This window comes from Chinchilla lanigera, unplaced genomic scaffold (assembly GCF_000276665.1).
Source record: "Chinchilla lanigera isolate Chin_1 unplaced genomic scaffold, ChiLan1.0 scaffold00105, whole genome shotgun sequence".
Lineage (NCBI taxonomy): Eukaryota > Metazoa > Chordata > Mammalia > Rodentia > Chinchillidae > Chinchilla > Chinchilla lanigera.
This window is the reverse complement of record NW_004955506.1, coordinates 2,404,336-2,410,471: the sequence shown is the minus strand read 5'-3', so window position 1 is coordinate 2,410,471 and position 6,136 is coordinate 2,404,336. Positions and strand designations below refer to the sequence as shown.

The following is a 6,136-nucleotide window of genomic DNA, read 5'->3' as shown; positions in this document are numbered from 1 at the left end:
ATGTTCGCTGCACCTCAGCAAACTTAGAACTCAGGTGTTGGAAACTTAATTGCCATGATCCTATGTTAATGGTACTTGGGGGTGGGGCCTTTGGGAGGTTAGAGGGGGCAGAAGGTGGGCCTCCATGGTGACAGTAGTGGCTTTATAAGAACAGGAAAAGACCCCCGAGCTATCACACTTGCTCTGCATCACCAAGTGATGCCCTGCCCCACCTAAGGGCTCTGCAGAGTCCTACTAGCAGCAATAACCGCTCTTGATGCAGCTGCCCCATTATGAACCTCCCAGCATCAGAACCAGGAGCTGGATAAACCTTTATTGTTTATGGGAGTACGGCTGGGGTAGTCAGTGATGGCAGCAGAAGAGGAAGGCAGGGATGTTGTGCAAGCAGCCAGGGCACTGCCATGGGGAAAAGAATCTTCATCTTCCTGCTGTTCCTCCCCACTTCTTTCAGGAGCAGGAAAAGAAAGAGGTGTAGAAATTCAAACTGTACTCAAAATAAATGAAAGGAATAGGTTGATATAAAAAGGATATAACTATAGTAATCACTTTCACTCAAAGGTAATAAAAATACGTACTGTAAACATAAACATGGGGATGTGAGGCTGCACTCCTTGCCAGTCCTCATCGCCACGAGGGAGCCCATTCTGAGGGAAGAAGGCAGGACTTCAAATTCACTCTTGACAGCTCCCTCTGATTAAAAACTGAAGGAGGGAAAATATGGGAGGAGGACAGAGAGTTATGGGGGGGAAATAATGACCACAACTATGACAAAAATTGAGAATACAAATTACACTTACAAATTTCTTCCCAGCTGACAGATATCTACCTTAGAATGAATGGTGTAGGGTAAGGCAGCTGGCATGCATAATTCATAGGGGCGGGGATCCAGCCTAAGCATCAGCAATCTGACCGCACTGGCACCCGGCGTTGATGCCCTTGTGGAGCTGCTCTGCTGATGGCTTCCTTGGTGCCTGCTGGTGTGCTCATCCCCTGTGGCCATCGGTCCCAACCTGCTGTGGTGATAGGCAAACCAGACACGACTCAGCCTTGGCATCTGGGCCGTCTGCAGAAAGCCAATGGCTTCCTCCTTGCTAGAAGCATCAATTTTAGGGGAAATATGTGGAAATTTTTGTCCTCTTTACTTTTTTTTTCTTTTTCTTTTGTGATATTTGCCTTCTGCAAGAGGAAACCTGTGATCCAGGCATCTAACTACTGCAAGTCTACTGTTCCTAAGCTCCTGCTCATGTGATGGCCATTTGTTGCCCCCACAACACCCCCTATTGCTGGAAAGCTTGGCATGCTTCTTCCCAGTGCTCCATCCCCAGCCCTTTGTCCGGACTTCACCTTCCTTTAGCCATGACAGATGATGTGAGTCCTGAGCTCTTTGTGCATTTTCTGAGTCTTTTTCCTGAGGAATATGTTTGTCACAAAACAAAACCAAGATGCTATTGTTCCTTTATCCAATTTGCAAAAATCCAGATAATAAAACTAAGGAAGAAATTAAATACTGGTGCTCAGAGTAAGGAAGGTGGGTAACATTGGACTGTTACACTGGTTGGATTGCAAATTGAAATGATCTTTAGGAAAGCATCTGGTGGTATCTCAGGAACTGCTAAAAAGGGGTTGGGGGTATAGCTTAGTGGGAAAGCACTTACCTAGCAAGCACAAGGACCTGGTTCCATCCCCAGCACACTTCCACCAAACCAAAACCAAAAATAACCCATATCTTTTATTTGTTGTGAGTCAGGTCATAGCTCCTAGAAACATAGCCCAAGCCCTAAGCCCTGGTGCCTGTGAATGTGAGACCTTATTTGGAAATTAGGTCTTTGTATATATAAATAAGATAGAAGTTAAGATGATTTCCTTTTTTTTTCTTTGGCACCAGGAATCAAACTCAGGACCTTGCATTTGCCAGGCAGGCACTTATGCTGCTGAGCTATATTCCTGGTCCTAAGATAAGATGATTAAGGGTGTTTTGTTTTTGTTTTTTTAACATCTTGTTCTTTTTTTTTTTTTTTTGTCTTTTTGAGACAGGGTCTTGATATGCAGTTCAGGCTGGCCTTGAGCTCACTTTGTAGCCCAGGCTGGTTTATAACTCTCAGTGATCCTCCTGCCTCAGCCTCCTGAGTGCTGGGATTACAGGCATGCGTCACCATGCCTGGCAAGGACGGCTTTTAATTCAATATGATTGGTGTCCTGTGTGTGTGTGGGGGGCCTACTGGGGATTGAACCCAGGGCCCTGATCATGCTAGGCAAGTACTAAATCACTGAGCTACACTTCCACCCCTTATTAAGAGTACTCAGTCAAAATTTTACAGTCTAGCTCCTCTCCCAGGGTCTCAGGGCAATATACCAGAGTGGGAATTTGTACTTAGTCCTGGGGCTGGAGTGCAGCTTGGTGGTGAGTGTTTGCTAGCAAGTGCAAGGCCCTAGGTTCCATCCCCAGCACTGCAAAACAAAACAACCCTCCCAATCACTAAGTTGCCCAAGCTGGACTTGAACTTGTAATCCTCCTACTTCAGTCTCCCTCAGTCTCAGTAGCTGGGATTTACAGGTATATGCCACCATGCCAAGTTCAGGTTTAGTATTTTACCTACAGGTGTATTTCTCTAATCTCCCTGTAAATGGTGTAGACAACCACTGGGTGAGCCTTGCCCCAAGACCTCGTGTTCAGCACGGAGCCCAAGAATCACTGATGCTATGTAAATATTACATAAAATAACAAATGAGTTTAAAAGGAGACAGTTGGTTATATTGTTTGTATTTTCATAAAGGCATAATCTTATTGTAGGCAATATTATTAAAATAAAAGGTTATAAAAATTCAGTTTGGATGTTTTTATTGGATAACGGATTTCCTCAATATAGTCTCAATCATAAAACCTTCTCTTTTTTCTTTACACAGTGTCTGTGAGGGCATAGATCCTGTCTATGTCTTTGCGACTGCATCTCTAGAGTCCTGGGGAGGGAGGAGCTTCACCTAATGGCATTTATGAACTGGCAAAGATGCTGGCCTTTGTCCTTTCTCCACAAAGAATTCCTAAGAGCTGTGGACAATGGCGTCTGGTCTAGCAACATCTTAGAGATGAGACCCTAGACCTAGTCAGGATGCCCAGGATGGAAGCCAGGCCTGGGGCACCTTCTTTTGCAGCTCCTTGCTTCAAGCTCACAGCTCCCCAGAGAGCCTATTCCCTGCCCTCTCCAACACCCCCATGGGTAAGAACCGTCAGGATGGGAGGGTTAGGGTGGAACCAGGTCCAATTTTTGCTAAGGATTCACTTCTGCTCCCTTGCCTTCATGCATTACCTTCTTCGCTCTATCTTGCCCTAGCTCTTTGAAACCAGACTATGAAGAAAACACTCAGTTCTGAAGGAAGAAATGTGGGTAGCGGGTGAAGTGTATCCAGCATGAAGCACTTCTCACTCTGATTCCCATACTATGTAGTGGGTAGCCCCGCTTTAAAACTGGATGGACTAGGGGGCTGGTAATTTAGCTCAGTGGCACTGCACCTACCTGGCAAGTGCAAGGTCATGAGTTCAATTCCAGGTACTGGAAAACAAACAAACAAAAAAACTTGATGGACTTTACTTCTGCATATCAACATCTACACACTCATGGTAAAATAAAATAAATTAGGAAGAACTCTCAGGAAGGTGGAAATCACATACATGAATGTCACTGTATTTTTAGAGGGATGAGAAGAAGAGAGGGAGGCAGACTTACCCTGCCCAGGAGCCTGGACTGAAGGTGAGGGTGAGGCTGAGACGCGCCCCCGCTCTCTCACTTCCCTGTCAACAGATCATCTGACCTGCAGAGGAGGGTGGCTTGGATTTTGCTAAAAACAGAGTAATAATGCTCAGACAAAAGCAAAGTACTTTGTATCTATTTTGGTTTCTTTTAAGCTAAGCACAGATTTCTCTGGGAAGGAGGGGAGCTGGCTGGTCTCCCTGCATGGAAAACAATAGCTCAGCGAAGCACCCGGTTGTCTCGACTTCCCTGACCTCCGCTCTCATTCCTGATTCTTGATGACAAAACACATTCTGTGCCCTTGATTGATTTAGCAGAGAACCTGCAGTATCGGAGATGGACTGCAGCCCATCCCGGCTGCAGATGGAGTGCCTCATTGTGACATCTGTCTTGAGTGAATGTTCGTTCACCTGCAGGGGGCCAAAGCTGAGCTGGGGTTGTGCAGGTTCTTTCTTCTTCCCGCTAAAAAGGCTGCTTACGTGAGCCATTCATCTAGACGTTCTTCTGGTCCCAGTTTTCTACTGCCTGTCTCTCTCACTTCTGTTGTGTGACACTTAACACCCTGCTTTGCCTTTGTCTTGTAGCCCTGTAGCAGGTGCTAGTGCAGCCAAGGCTGGCCTTGAACTCACTATGTAACTCAGGCTGGCCTTGAATTCTTCATCCTCCTGCCTCAGCCTTTCAAGGGTTGGGTTTCAGGTATGTGCCATCACCCCTGGCTTCAGGTTCTTATTTTTGTTCTCTTACTTTGCTGTATCTTTGGTTTCTGCTTACCAAGCAGCCCAAGTTTTAGGGCTGGAGGGTATCATGTGGTATAATAGCCCTACAGTAAGGATGAGGCCCCCCTTCTTCCTGTCAGGCAGGTCAAGGGTCATTCTGTTAGTTTGGATCAGAGTTGGACCTGGAAGCCCCTGCTCATTTCCAGCCTTGAATCTATAGCCAGATGTTGCCCATAAGCCAGGTTGTTTTAAGGGCGCTCAGCTTACAAACACCTCCACATTTACATCCTGGGATGTGGCTATAAGAAACTCGGGGGCAGGTTGTCATCCATACCCTTCCCTGTTTTCATAACTTCAATTAGATGTGGTTTCCTGTATTTTCATAGCACTTGTTTTCAAGATTAAATTATCTTATTTAGAGCTGTTATGGGAAGCTAATGCCCTTGCTTGTAAAGAGTTGGGGACACTGGAAATTGGAACTGTAGGCCCAAGTGGCAATTTGATCACATGCCATGGTAATTGGATGGCTCAGGTGAAAAATATTTGTCCTTGAATTTCCAGACTGTCATTGGTCACAGAGGTTTTCTGCCTTTCAGCAGCCTGGAGCTGCTCCTCCAAGTGTTTGTCTGGGCCATGAGCAGGATCCAGGACACACAGGATGGAGGTTTCTTCTAAATATCATGATACCATGAAATAAGTCAAGTCCATTCTGAACCTTCAGATTATAGGTTGGCCTACAACCATTACCTTTCTGTTTTTTACACGAATCATAGAGTTTTGCACCTCAACTATCCTTAGACATTTACCTTCTTTTTTTTCTTTTGTTTAGTACCAGAAATTGAACTCAAGACCTTGTGCTTGCCAAACAAGGCACTGTGCCTCTGAGCTATACCCCCAACCCCTGACTTTTACCTTCAAGTTCTTTGTGTCACAGTTGTGGAGACTGAGGGCAAAGAAGAGCACAGGTTTTGATGTCTACAGAAATGGGTGTGGGCTGGGAATGTGTATGTGCGTATATGTGCGTGTCCCTATCCTCAGTCCAAGGCATAGACCCAATAGCCCTTTCGGTTCTGGGTCACATCTGTGAAACAGCAGAGGGTGGCTTTGGTCTGCAGTTCTTGGAGAGGGTAAAGCTTGTTTTATTCTGTTAGATGAAAGTTTGGACAGTTGCTTCATTGCATTTATTTATTCAGTGTGAATGTTTATGGAGGTCCCACCATGGGGCTGGATCTGAATCATTTTGGGTAGGATGTTGGACAGAATATAGATTCCTGTCTCCAAATCTGGCTGGTTTTATGTAATCATCAGGGTTACTTTAATAAAGACGCAGACCCTGAACCTCTGTCTTCCTGCTCCTTCTGATTCAGCAGGTCTAGGGTGGAATCTGGGTATCTGTATTTTAAAATAGTTTTCTGGTTGATTCTGACTATCTGCTGGGTTTGGATTTCAATGGACTCACTTATTACCTTTTAGAATATCCCATGAGGTAAGTAGAATCCCCAAGGATTCTTTACAAGAAAGCATAGAACTGGCCTTGGTGTTGCATGCCTGTAATCCCAGCACTTGGGAGGCTGATGCAGGAGGATTGTCCTGAGTTCGAGGCCACCTTGGGCTACATAACTGAGTTCAAGGTCAGCCTGCCCTACATAGTGAGACCCTGTCTCAAAAAACAAA

General features: G+C 45.4%; 1 long non-coding RNA gene across 2 annotated transcripts; it reads right to left on the bottom strand.

The window, feature by feature from the left end:
• Positions 1-294: 294 nt before the first annotated feature.
• On the bottom strand, positions 295-4,101 carry LOC102017480. 2 transcript variants are annotated; one of them, XR_264332.2, is made up of 5 exons: positions 3,723-4,101; positions 3,513-3,548; positions 798-1,013; positions 576-701; positions 295-484 (listed from the first exon to the last, which is right to left on the bottom strand). It is a non-coding gene; the product is annotated as an uncharacterized LOC102017480 (long non-coding RNA). The 2 variants fall into 2 exon arrangements; XR_001231587.1 differs by lacking the exon at positions 798-1,013.
• Positions 4,102-6,136: the final 2,035 nt, after the last annotated feature.